We start from the raw sequence: 14,687 nt of genomic DNA, 5'->3' as shown, positions 1-14,687 counted from the left end.
TGCTAAAATTAAAAAGGGTGGAGAAAGGGCTTCCTGTAGAAAGTGGGATTTTAGTTGGAACTTGAAGAAAGGCAAGGAGGTCAGCATTTGGAACAGAGGAGGCAGAGTGTACCAAGAACAAAGGACAGCCAGAGAAATTGCCTAGAGCCCCCACTTAGAGAATATTGTTCTACAAGGAGCCAAGAGGCCAGTGTTTTACTTTTCTAGTCTTTACTAGAATAAAGAGTGCTTATCAGGCAAGAAGGTATAAGAAGCCTGCAAAGATAGGAGTGAACTAGGCCATGGAAGTCTTTGAACATTTTCTATTGGATCTTTTTTTTAATATGGAATATTTGCATGCCTTCCTTGCACAGGGCCATGCTGATCTTCCGTGTTTCATTCCAATTTTAGTATATGTACTGCTAAAGCAAACATTTGTATTTGATTTTGAAAGTAATAGGGAGCCACTAGAGTTTACCACATAGGGGTGTGACATGGTTGGATCTGGACTTTAGGGAAATAACTGGTAGTTGAATGAGGAATGTACCGGAGCAAAGTGACATCTGGAATCAGAGAACATGGGTCTGAGAACTGTTATTTCTATGTAACTTTAGACAAGATATCAAACCTCTCTTGGCCTGAGTTTCCCCAGTAGAATTTCTTCTGTAAAATGATAGGGCTGGACTAGATGATCTCTTCCAGCTTTGACATTCTATGTGGCATCCCATATCTGCAATCTGCTACTTCCTTGAACTGTATATTCTTTCTCCCTACTCTACTGACCATAATCTGTAGCTTAAAATTGCATATTTGGGTTCACAAAGACTGATTTCAAACTCAAAAGCTTTTCTCAAAAATCCATTCAGATAATGTTCTCTCACAAAAGGTTTCCTGTGGGAACATCAGGATTTGTCTCATATATTTTTCTTTAGGTTGCCCAAGTGCCCTTGCAAGCACTCTAAGCAAATAAAAACATTTTGTACACAAGAGGTTTATTTAAAAGAATAGGTAGTAGGTGACTCAGTGGTTTGAGATCCAGGCCCAGAGAGAGGAGGTTCTGGTTTCAAATCTGGCCTCAGATACTTCAAAGCTATGTGACCCTGGGCAAGTCCTTAACCCCCATTACCTAGCCCTTACCACTCTTCTGCCTTGGAAACAATACATGCTATTGATTCCAAGACAGAAGGTAAGGGTTTAAAAAAAAAAAAGAATACGTGGGAGCCAAGATGGTGGAGTAGAACCAGTGAAAGCTTGAACCACTATGAGAATCCTCTCCAACCAACTTTAAAATACCTCAAAATGAATACTGGAATGAAAGAACCAACAAGGAGATGGAGTGAAGTAATGTTTATACAGAGAACAACTTGAAAGGTAGGCAGAGAGGATCCAGTTCACTGGAGTGAGAGGGGAGCACAGCCCATAGGAGGCTACACCAAGCAGTACCAGCACAAGTCAACAGCAAGCCCCCCTACACCACATCTACTGTTCTAGGTTCTGTACCTGGGCCCAAACCAACATCAAGACTCTGAGATCCTGCCTAAGCTAACAGCAGTGCAGTTCCATGCATACCCAGTAAGTCCAGAATCCCAGTGTGAGCCAATCCACAGGTCACATTCCTGATCTGTATAAGCCCAGAGTGACCAGTAGCCCCAGTTCAAGCATATAGTAAGAACTTTGAACTATAGAACAAGGCAGTATAGGGTACATACACCTGGTTGGTGTAAGCCTAGGGAGAGGTCCTAAGCCCCAGTACAAGATGGTCCTCAGCCCTGGTCTGTGTAAAATCATACCTAGACCCAATGCTAACCCCTACCAACACTTAAGGCAAAATTACAAGCCCCAGAGCAAGGCAATCCACAGTGCCTGACCTGTTCAAGTCCAGAATGAGACCAAAAGCCCCTCCAAAAGCCTGAGACTTTGGGCTCCAAAGCAAGGTAGTTCACAGGACTCTGAGCTCTGCAAGCTATCAGCAGTCTCAGCGAGTGACTGAAATAGCAGGAGGTGGTTGCTTTCAGGGCTCCCAGGCCACAGCACATAATACCACCTAAGAAGAACTAAAGCATGCAAAAACCCAGAAATAGAGCTAAGGGTAGCAGCAAGGAAAAATTGGAGTTTAAGAGAGTGACCTCTCCACCCTGAGAACAGAGCCCACCTTTAGGATAAAAGTGAAAGTCAAGAAAAAAGTCTAGGAAAATAAGAAAACCTAAACACACACACACACACACACACACACACACACACACGTAACCACAGAAAAATTTTATGGCAACAAAGAACAGCAAAGCACAGACACAGAAGAGCATAGTGAAAGCAAAGAAAACACATGTAAAACTTCAAAGAAAAATATAACTTAGTTTCAGGCTTTAGAAGGTCCCAGAAACGATTTAAAAAATCAATTAAGATAGGCAGAGGAAAAACGAGGAGAATAAATGAAAGTAATGAAAGAAGAATGTAATAACAGAATTGGCCAAATGAAAAAGGAGGCTTAAAATCTCATGGAAGAAAATCACTTCTTAAAAATTAGAATTGGACAACTAGAAACTAATGACTTCATTAGACATTAAGAAATAAAACAAATTCAAAAGAATGAAAAAAATAGAAGAAAATGTGAAATATCTCATGGGAAAAACAAATGATCTAGAAGATAGGAGAGACAATTTAAGAACTATTAGAATTCCAGAAAGCCATGATTAAAAAAAAAATCCTCAAAACTGAAATACAAGAAGTTATCAAAGAAAACTTTCCTGATATTCTTGAATAAGAGAATAAAATAGAAATGGAAAGAATCCACAGATCACCTCCAGAAATAAATCCATAACTAACAACTCCCAGGAATATTATGGCTAAATTCAAGAGTCCCAAGCCCAAGAAGAAAATACTATCAACAGTCAGAAAGAAACAATTCAAATATCATGGAGCGACAGTCAGAATTACACAGGCCTTAGCAGGCTCTACATTAAAGGATTGGAAAGTGTGGAATATGATATTCTGGAATGCAAAAGATCTGGGTTTACAATCCAGAATCACCAATTCAACAAAACTAAATATATTCTTTCGGGGGGAAAATTGATCATTTAAGAAATGGAAGATGTCCAAGCTTTTCTGATGAAAAGATCAGACCTAAACAGAAAATTTGATGTCCAAACACAAAATCCAAGAGAAGCCTAAAAATAAAAAGAAGAAAATGTAAGGGATTCAACCAGGTCAAACTGTATGTATTCCTATGTGGATAGATGACATTTGTAATTCTTAAAAAAAATTTAGTCACTATTAGAGCAGTTAGGAGTATACATAGACAGGGTGTGGGAATAAACTGATTAGGATAATATGATATACAAAAAAATCAAGGGGTTCAAAAGGGGATTGCAGTGAGAGAAAAGGGAAGGAAGGGTTGGGATAAGATAAATTATTTCCCTTAAAGAGGCATGAAAAACTATTACTATGGGAGTGGGGGTAAGATGAAGGTGGTGATGGGTAATGTTTAAACCTTATGTGCATCATAATTGACTGGGAGAGGGAATAACAACCATACTCATTCAGATATGGAATCCTATCTTACCTATAGAAAAGTAGGAGGGGAATAAGACAGGGGCTGTGGGGAAGAATTATAGGGGAGGGAAGATTTAAGGAGATGACAATTAAAAGTAAAACAGTAGTGAGGAGGGCCAGAGTGAAAGGAGAAAGAGCAAGATTAAAAGGGGAAAATAAGATAAAGGGGAATACAGAATTGGTAATCATAATTATGAATGTGAATGAAATGAATTCACCCATTTTGCTTTTTTTGTCATTCTTTATCTCTATGATTTTACAGATATAAGAAACTAATGATGAGAAGCTCTCTCTCCCAATATGGATTGGCTACTGTCCCATAATTTAGTCTTATAAGAGTTACCTGGAGCACTGAATGCTTTTAATGCCTTTGCCTGGGTCACACAGCTAGTATGGAATAGAAGTTGATCCCAGACCTTCCTAAATCCCAGGCCAACTCTATCGACTCCTCAACAATGAAAATTTTATCTTTCCATATATTCTACTGGGTGGATACTCTATATTCACAGATAACAAAGTACAAAGTAATTTGAAGTAAAAGAAATACTTAATAACTTAAGGAGGTGGGAGGGAGGATCAGGGAAGGTTTAATAGAGGAGAGGATTTAGGAAAAGCCTTGGAAAAACTAAGGATTCTAAATTGCTGGAGGTAAGAAAATAAATTCTAGCAAAAGAGGAGAAGAATTACATGGTACCCTCAATATTCTTCATTGTGCTAATTTTTCCTCTCTTTTATACTTCTTTTTATTAAAAATTATTTTTTCTTTTATATGAAATAATGTCTGGGAAAGGTAGGAGGAGAGATATAGAAGGAAATTCAAGCTATGTAAAAGCAAAAGATATGAGTTTTTAAAAATTAAAGCATTTGGATAACCATTTTTCAGGTTCATTGTGGAAGTGATCCTCATTAAAATATGGGTTAAATTTTGAGGACTTCTGAGATTGTTTCTAACTCTAAGATTCCTTGATTCTGTGACTTCTCTAAGGTTCTTTATAACTATAATTTTGAAATTAATTCATATTTTAAATGTCTCATCAAAGTTTTTCCAAATCTTAAATAACTGTCAGATATATCTGGTGGGTAGAATTGGTGGGAGGGAAGGTATATATTTTTTTAACTTAGTCAATTTAGAACATTATTCCTTGGTTACAAGAATCATATGCTATCCCTCCATCCCCTGCTTCCACCCTTCCCATAGCCCCCACACAATTCCCCTGAGTATTACATGTATCCTTGATCAGAACCTACTTCCATGTTGTTGATATTTGAACTAGGATATTCATTCAGTCTATATCCCCAATCATATCCCCCTCTACCCAGTAGTCGAGCAGTTGTTTTTCTTTGGTGTTTCTACTCCCACAGTCTTTCCTCTGAATGTGGATAGTATTCTTTCTCATAGATCCCTCCTGGTTGTTCAGAATCATTGCATTGCAACTAATGGAGATGTAGATTACATTCAATTGTACCATAGTATGTCAGTCTCTGTGTACAATGTTCTCCTGGTTCTGTTCCTTTCACTCTGCATCAATTCCTGGAGGACATTCCAGTTCACATGGAATTCCTCCAGTTTATTATTTCTTTGAGCACAATTCCATCACCAACATATACCACAATTTATTCAGCCATTCCCCAATTGAAGGGCATCCCCTCATTTTCCAGTTTTTTGCCACCACAAAGAGCACAGCTATGAATATTCTTGTACAAGTCTTTTTCCTTATTATCTCTTTGGGGTACAAACCCAGCAGTGCTGTGGCTGGATCAAAGGGCAGACAGTCTTTTATCATCCTTTGGGCATAGTTCCAAATTGCCCTCCAGAATGGTTAGATCAATTCACAACTCCACCAGCAATGCATTAATGTCCCTAATTTGCCACATCCCCTCCAGCATTCATTACTTTCCATTGCTATCATGTTAGCCAATCTGCTAGGTGTGAGGTGATACCTCAGAGTTGTTTTGATTTACATCTCTCTGATTATCAGAGATATAGAACACTTTTTCATGTGCTTATTAATAGTTTTGATTTCTTTGGCTGAAAATTGCCTATTCATGTTCCTTGCCCATTTATCACTTGGAGAATGGCTTGATTTTTGGTACAATTGATTGAGCTCTTTAAAAATTTGAGTAATTTGACCTTTGTCAGAGGTTTTGGTTATGAAGATTGTTTCCCAATTTGTTGCTTCCCTCCTAATTTTAGTTGCATTGGTTTTGTTTGTACAAAACCTTTTTAATTTGATGTAATCAAAATTATTTATTTTATATTTCGTGACTCTAAGTCTTGCTTGGTTTTAAAATATTTCCTTTCCCAAAGATCTGACATGTATACTATTCTGTGTTCACCTAATTTACTTATAATTTCCTTCTTTATATACAGGTCATTCACCGATTCTGAGTTTATCTTGGTGTAGGGTGTGAGATTTTGATCCATACCTAATCTCTTCCATACTGTCTTCCAATTTTCCCAGCGGTTTTTTTTTTTTTTATCAAATAGTGGACATTGGTCCCAAAAGTTGGGATCTTTGGGCTTATCATAGACTGTCTTGCTGAGGTCACTTACCCAAAGTCTATTCCACTGACCCTCCTTTCTGTCTCTTAGCCAGTACCATATTGTTTTGATGACCACTGTTTTATAGTATTGTTTGAGATCTGGTACTGCAAGGCCACCTTCCTTTGCATTTTTTTTCATTATTTCCCTCGATATCCTTGATCTTTTGTTCTTCCAAATGAACTTTGTTATGGTTTTTTCTAATTCAGTAAAAAAACTTTTTTGGTAGTTAGATTAGTATAGCACTAAATAAGTAAATAAGTTTGGGTAGGATGATCATTTTTATTATGTTAGCAATCAATGTTTTTCCAATTGTTTAGATCTAGTTTTAATTGTGTGGAAAGTGTTTTGTAGTTGTGTTCATATAGTTCCTGTGTTTGTCTTGGCAGATAGATTCCCAAGTATTTTATGTTGTCTAGAGTGATTTTAAATGGAATTTCTCTTTCTAATTCTTGTTGCTGAGATGTGTTGGAGATGTATAGAAATGATGATGACTAATGTGGGTTTATTTTGTATCCTGCAACTTTGCTAAAGTTGTTGATTATTTCCACTAACTTTTTGGTGGATTATCTAGGATTCTTTAAGTATACCATCATATCATCCACAAAGAGTGAGAGTGTGGTCTCCTTATTGCTAATTTTAATACCTTCAATTTATTTTTCTTCTCTAATTGCTACTGCTAGTGTTTCTAGTGCAATGTTAAATAATAGAGGTGATAATGGCATCCTTTTTCATTCCTGATCTTATTGGGAATGCATCTAGTTTATCCCCATTGCAGATGATATTGGCTGATGGCTTTAGATAAATAATGTTTATTATTTTTAGGAAAGAACCTTCTATTCCTATACTTTCTAGTTTTTTCAATAGGATTGAGTGTTATATTTTGTCAAGGGCTTTTTTTTAATCTATTGAGGTAATAATGTGATTTTTGTTGGTTTGCTGGTTGATATAGTCAATTATGTGGATGGTTTTCCTAATATTTAACATCCTTGCATTCCTCATATAAATCCTACCTGATTATAATGAATAACCCTTGTAATGATTTGCTAGAGTCTTTTTGCTAGTATTCTATTTAAGATTTTTGCATCTATCTTCATTTAGGAGATTGGTCTATAGTTTTCTTTCTCTGTTTTTGACCTGCCTGGCTTTGGGATCAGTACCATATTTGTGTCTTAAATTGAATTTGGTAGAACTCTTCTTGGCTTATTATGTCAAATAGTTTGTATAATATTGCGATTAGTTGTTCTTTTAATGTCTGATAGAATTCACTTGTGAATCCATCAGACCCTGGTGATTTTTACCTAGGAAGTTATTTGATGGCTTGTTCAATTTCTTTTTCTGATATGGGATTATTTAACAATTCAATTTCTTCTTCTGTTAATCTAGGTAATTTTTATTTTTGTAAATATTCATTCATATCACCTAGATTGCCATATTTGTTGCCATTTAATTGGGCAAAATATTTTTAATGATTGTCTTAATTTCCTCTTCATTAGAGGTGAGATCTCCCTTTTCATCTATGATACTGTTAATTTGGTTTTCTTCTTTCTTTTTTTCATTAGATTGACCAGTACTTTGTCTATTTTGTCTGGGTTTTTTTAAAATACCAGCTTCTAGTCTTATTTATTAGTTCAATAGTTCTTTCACTTTTGATTTTATTAATTTCTCCCTTAATTTTTAGGATCTCTAATTTAGTTTTTATCTGGGGATTTTTGATTTGTTTGCTTTCAAGTTTTTTTTTTTTTTGCATGTCCAATTCATTGACCTCAGTCCTCCTTAATTTGTTAATATATAAACTCAAGTATATACATTTTCCCCAAAATATTGCTTTGGCTACATCCCATAGATTTTGAAAGGATGTCTCATCATTGCCATTTTCTTCAATGAAATTACTGATTGTTTCTATGATTTGTTCTTTAAGTAACTGATTTTGGAAAATCCTATTATTAAATTTCAAATTAATTTTTGATTTGCCTCTCCATGTACCCTTACTGATTATTATTTTTATTGCATTATAATCTGAAAAGTTTGTATTTATTATTTATGCTTTTCTGCATTTGTTTTCCATGCTTTTATGCCCTAGTACATGGTCAATCTTTGAGAATGTACCATGTGTTACTGAAGAAAAAAGTGTATTCTTTTTTGTCCCTATTTATTTTTCTCCATATAGCTATTAACTCTAATTTTTCTAAGATTTTATTCACATCTCTTACCTCTTTCTCATTTATTTTTTTACTTGATTTATCTAAATTTGATAGTAGTAAGTTCAGGTCTCCCACTAGTACAGTTTTATTATCTATTTCATCCTTCAACTCCACTAGTTTCTCCTTTAGAAATTTGGATACTATACCATTTGGTGCATACATGTTGATTAGTGATATTTCCTCATTGTCTATACCGCCTTTTATCAGGATATAATTACCTTCCCTATCCCTTTTAATCAGATCTATTTTTACTTTGACTTGTCAGATATCATGATTGCTACTCCTGCCTTCTTTCTATCAGTTGAGGCCCAATAGGTTTTGCTCCAACCTTTAATTCTAACCTTGTGAGTGTCTACCCACATCAAGTGTGTTTCTTGCAGACAACATATGGTAGGATTTTGATTTCTAATCCACTCTCCTATTTATTTTAATCTTATGGGTGAGTTCATCCCATTCATGTTCAAAGTTAAGATTGCCACTTGTGTATTCCCCAGCATTTTGATATCCTCTCCTATTCCTATCCTTTCTTCTTTTGCTATATCCTTTTAAGCCAGTGGTTTGCTTTTTATCAGTATCCCTAATTCCCACCCTTAGTAAGCGTCCCTTTCTGCCCCCTCCCTTTTTGTTTCCTTCTTATTTTTTCAGGGTCTGTTAAGTTCCCTCCCCCCTTTCTTTCCCTCCCTTTTTGTACACCCTTCCCCCCTTTCCCCCTTAATTTTTTCTTCTTACTTTCCCTGTAGGGTAAGGTAGAATTCAATACCCCAATGGATCTAGATGCTCTTCCCTCTCAGAATTAATTTCACTGAGATTAAGATTTAAGTATTACCTATTAGCACTCTTTTCCTCTCTTTCTTATAAGAGTATTCCCCCCTCCCCTTCCCATGTGTATTTTTGTGTGATAAAGATTATCCTATTTATTTTATTTCTTCAAGTATCTTTTGGTGCCATCTTTGATTCCCACCTCCCTTTTTCCTTTTTTTTTTGCATATCATCTTATAGTACTTATTACCCAAATCTCTTTCTGTGAATGATTCCTCTAATTGCTATAATAGTGAATATAATTTTTGAGAGTTATAAATAACATTTCCCCATATACTAACATAAATAATTTGGTCTTATTAAAGCCCTTAAAGAAGAAAGTTTGAATAAAAAAATGTTCCCCCTTTCCCTCTCTTTCTTATTTACCTTTTCATATTTCTCTTGATCTTTGTTTTTGGATATCAAACTTTCCACTTAGTTCTGATCTTTTCTTTACAAATACTTGGAAATCTTCTATTTAGTTGAATTCCCATACTTTCCCCTGGAAGTATATAGTCAGTTTTGATGGATAGGTGATCCTTGGTTGAAGACCCAATTCTCTTGACTTTCTGAATATCATATTCCAAGCCTTGCCATTCTTTAGTGTGTAAGCTGCCAGGTCTTGTGTAATACTGACTGGTGCTCCTAGATATCTGAATTGTCTTTCTTTGGCTTCTTGTAAAATTTCCTCCTTAGCTTGGAAGCTGTTGAATTTGGCAATTACATTCCTGGAAGTTGTCTTTTGAGGATTTAGTGTAGAGGGTGTTCTATGAACTCTTCCAATGTCTATTTTCCCCCCTTCTTCAAGAACATCAGGGCAGTTTTCTTGGATAATTTCTTGTAGTATGATGTCAAGATTTCTGTTTATTTCTAGGTTTTCAGGTAGACCAATGATTCTCAGATTGTCTCTTCATACTCTGTTTTCCTGATCTGTCATCTTTTCAGTGAGATATTTTTATGTTTTCTTCTATTTTGTCAGTCTTTTGACTTTGATTTATTAATTCTTGATGTTTTGCAAGATCATTGGCTTCCAATTGCCTAATTTTGGACTTTAGGGATGGTGCTCCTTTTCATTTTGGTCTATCCTACTTTTGATGGTTTCCATCTTTTTCTCCAATTGAGAGTTCTTTTCCTTTAAACTGTTATTTTCTTTTTTGAACTATTTCCCACTTTTCTTGCCAGAAGGCTTTCATCTTTTTGATAAGCTCCAATTTAAATTCTTCAAGAGCTTATGGACAACTTCCATTTTTGGAAGGTTTTGGTGCATTTATTTTAATTTCTCTTCTATTTCCTCTGTAGCCTGTGTTTTTCCTCTGTGAAAATTATCCAGGGTCAACCACTTCTTTTTTTTCTTGGTATTGGGAAGTTGTTTTTCCTGGGCACTGTTTGCCATTACTGTGGTGGTTTTTCCTTCCCTTTCCAGTTAGAAATCTGAGTGAAATGGGCAGGCTCTCTGTGTATGGAGCTAAGGATCAAGGATTTTGCCTGAGGCCAGCTCTTGACTCTCTGCAGCTTCTGCTGTTTGCTGCCCCCTCTCTGTGCTATCTCCCTACCAGCACCCACATTCTGCACTCCTCCTGCTGGGGCCTCAGGCCTAGCTCTCTCAGTGTTAGGTCCTCAGTGGTCTCAGTCAGCTGCCAAGGACCCAGAGGTGCCCCTCACTTGCTCCAGAGAGGCCCCTCACTTGCTCCAGAGGTGCCCCTCACTCACTCACTGATTCTAGCATGCTCTGGTTCTGACTCTGCCTCCATAGGTGGGGTGGGGTGGGGAGGGTGGATCAGCTCACATTTTGGTGGAAGCTTTTTCAGCCCCTTATGGTATGGAAATGCCCAAATCCCACATACCTTCAATGCTGTACCCTACTGTAGAGTCCCTTTGTTCATATGAATTTGGTTTTTGTTGGTTTTTTGGGGGGGCTTTTTGAAGTAGTCTGTATTGGTACGTGGTGAGGAGAGGAAGCATCCTGTGTCTAGACTGCCACCATGTTTACCCAGAAGCTCCCTAGCTGGAAGGCATATTTTTTGATAGAAATCTATTTCTGGATCATGAAATGACCAAATTCAGTATGTTTTCACAAAGAAGAATTATAAAACTTTGGAGTTCTCTAAATTTTTAATGATATCACAGTTGTTTCTTGATATTTTAGCAATGAAGTAGAATTATTGAATTTACCCTTTTCTTTTAAGGCATGCAATGATTCAGTGACAGTAGCCAAATGAGACACATTTTAAATATTATTTTGATGGTCAACATAGTGACTTCCCTTGTGTTAATTTATGAACCTGTCAATCTGAAAAAAGTTTCTACTTTAATCTCATAGGAGTATGTGTACCTATTTTCCAAAATGTCTCACATATGTAACCCCTAGGATCCCAAACTATCATTTCCTAATTTCTACTATGAGACAAGTTTATGGATTGCATTTGAAACCAGTCCAAAATGCTTTATACACTCTTGCATATTCTGAATAAATATAGTGATGTCATCCATATAACCCAAGAAGTATCTCTAGATCAATCAATAACTCATTAACAAACCAAAGAGAAAAGGTAATGAAATATGCTATTCAAAGAGCAGGAAAGGTATTCAATTCATAAAATCCATCTGGCATTACAAATGCTGCTCTTGTTCTGGATTTCTCATCCAACCCCATTTGCCAAAAACCTTTACATAAATCAATAATCTTAATAATTCTCCCAAAATTTCACAGAATCACAAAACATCTCAGAGATGCCAGGCCATCATCTATCTCAATTCATAGATAAATCCTCTCTATAGCACAGTACAAACCAATTAAGTAAATGCTAAGGCAAATCACTCAATCAATAAGCATTTATTTGCCCTAACTATATGCTGATCACTAGTCTAGGTTCAAGCAAATTTTTAGGGATAGGAAATCTACTATTTTGAAGATGGTCCATTTCATTTCTGGATAACTTTTATTATTAAGAGAAATTTTTCCTTTTAGAGAGACAGAAATTTTCTCTTTGATTTTTTCCCTTCTTTTTTATTTTACTTGTTTTTTAAATTTTTCCCCCTATGGTTACATGATTCTTGTTGTCCCCCTCTCCTATTTCCTCCCTCCTAGTAGAGTTGACAAGCAATTCCACTGGGTTATACATTATCACTCAAAACCTATTTCCATATTATTCATTTTTGTAATAGAGTAATCTTTTAAAATCAAAACCCAAAATCATATCATATGTTATACTGGCCAATCTTGTGAGATTTAAAATGGTTGAGGTCTTAAACTGTAGTGATTAAAATAGTGGAAGATATAAATTGTGATAGATATAAGAGAGGGTGAGTAAATTTGACCGCAGAAATATGTTTCACTACAGTGTCGGGTTTTAAAATCAAATATAAGGTGGTTGCCAGGGAAATATTCCCAATTATTCAAATACCCAAGTCAATTGAGTTTTATAGAGATTTTAATTAACAATACAATGAGTAATCAAAGAAAGAGAGAGAGAGTAAAAAAAGGAATAAGTATGAAGGGCCTCAAAGACAATATGGCCTAGACCTGAGTCTTAAAAGAGAAATCAGTCAGTTTTTTATAACTCACCATAAGATCTGTCTAAGTAAGGATTTCTAATGACACCAGGCCAGCAGCATCTCAGCTGCTTTCACCAGCTCCCTCCTCCATCTGAATGTTTCAGAATCAGTCTCCTCAGAATGAGTCTCTCCAATCTGAATGTTTCAGAATGACTTTTTTGCTCTTCCCTGAGCTCTTATTTTTAAGGGCAAAATCTTCTCTGTCACCTCCCCTAAGTCCTTACATCTACCAATCACTGTAGATGTTTCTAAAGGACCGCCCATTTTGAATTCACAGCTGAGTAGTTTTAATCTCTTTAGTAAGTCAGGAAAAAAATGCTGCTGTGTCGACAATTTTCATTAGAAAATACCTCTGAATAAGTTATCACCCTTTTAGGTTTAAGTAGTTTACAAGTTGCCCCACCTTTATAGGTACTTAGTATCTCATTGTATCAATTCTAAAACAGTCATGACTCAAAGAACTTCCTGTCCCTTCCATAAGCATGGATCAAAGTACTTTTCATTGTTCTCAAGGAGCTCTCTGTCCTAAAGCAGTCCTAAGTAGGGTGGAGTAGGGATATTCCCAAGGCAAGGAGCCCCCACACTCAAGTAGAGTTCTAACCATCTGCTAGGGAATTTGTTTAAGTAGAAGATTCCCTAATGGGGAAAACCCCTAACATTCATAAGTCTGAGAAATTTTGAGGTTTACAATCTGCTAGATATAAGGTAGTACCTCAAAGTTATTTTGATTTGTATTTCTCTAATTAGAAGAAATTTAGAACAGGTTTTCATATTATTGTTGATAGTTTTGATGTCTTCATCTGAAAAATTCCTTTTCATATCCCTTGACAATTTGTCAATTGGGGAATGACTTGATTTCTTCTAAATTTGACTTAGTTCTTTGTATATTTGAGAAATTAGACCTTTATCAGAGAAATTTGTTATAATTTTTTCTCAGTTTGTTGCTTCCCTTCTAATCTTGGTTGCATTGCTTTTGTTTGTACAATTTTTTAAATTAAATATAATCAAAAGTATTCATTTTACATCTTATAATGTCCTCTATCACTTGTTTAGTCTTAAATTCTTCCCTTCTCCATAGATCTGACAGGTATACTATTCTACATTCACCCAATTTACTTTTAATATCACTCCTTATGTTTGTCATATAACCATTTTGAACATATCTTGGTATATGGTGTGAGATATTGATCTAAACCTAATTTTTTCCATACCCTTTTCCAATTTTCCCTATAGTTTCTGTCAAATAGTGAGTTCTTATCAAAAAAGTTGGGATTTGTGGGTTTATCAAAAACTAGATTGCTGATGTCATTTACCCCTAGTCTATTCCATTGATCCACACTTCTATCTCTTAGCCAGTACCAGACTGTATTAATGATCACTGCTTTATGGTACAGTTTATGATCTGGTTCTGGATCCATCATAATTTTTTTCATTAGTTCCCTTGATATTCTTTATCTATTCTCCTTTCTGATGAATTTTGTTATTATTTTTCTAGTACTGTAAAATAGATTTTTGGTTGTTTGATAGGTATGGCACTGAATAAGGAAATGCATTTAGGAAGGATTCTCATTTTTATTATATTAGCTCATTCTACCCATGAGCAATTAATGTTTTTCCAGTTTTTTAGATCTAGTTTTATTTGTGTGAAAATGTTTTGTAATTGTGTTCATATAATTCCTGAGTTTGTCTTAGCAGATAGATTCCGAACTATTTTATATTGTCTAAAGTAATTTTTAAATGGAGTTTCTCTTTGTAACTATTGCTTCTGAGTTTGGTTGGAAATATATAGAAATGCTGATGATTTATGTGGGTTCATTTTGTATCCTGCAACTTTGCTTAAGTTATTATTTCCACTAGCTTTTTAGTTCATTTTTTAGGATTCTCTAAGTATATGATCATATCATCTGCAGAGTGATAATTTAGTTTCCTCATTGCCTATTTTAATACCTTCAATTTCTTTTTCTTCTCTAATCACTACAGTAAGCATTTCTAGTACAATATCAAATAAAATTGGTAATAATGGGCATCCTTGCTTCACTTCTGATCTTACTGGGAAGGCA

At 35.5% G+C, this 14,687-nt stretch overlaps 1 non-coding gene across 1 annotated transcript; it reads right to left on the bottom strand.

Moving 5' to 3' along the window:
- Positions 1-308: 308 nt before the first annotated feature.
- Positions 309-410, bottom strand: LOC130458627 (U6 spliceosomal RNA). Its single transcript, XR_008918038.1, has one exon. It is a non-coding gene; the product is annotated as a U6 spliceosomal RNA (small nuclear RNA).
- Between the last annotated feature and the right edge of the window lie 14,277 nt (positions 411-14,687).

The sequence above is a fragment of the Monodelphis domestica genome, chromosome 3, assembly GCF_027887165.1.
Source record: "Monodelphis domestica isolate mMonDom1 chromosome 3, mMonDom1.pri, whole genome shotgun sequence".
In the NCBI taxonomy this organism is placed as follows: domain Eukaryota; kingdom Metazoa; phylum Chordata; class Mammalia; order Didelphimorphia; family Didelphidae; genus Monodelphis; species Monodelphis domestica.
The sequence above is the reverse complement of the archived record's forward strand: the minus strand, read 5'-3'. Positions and strand labels throughout refer to the sequence as shown.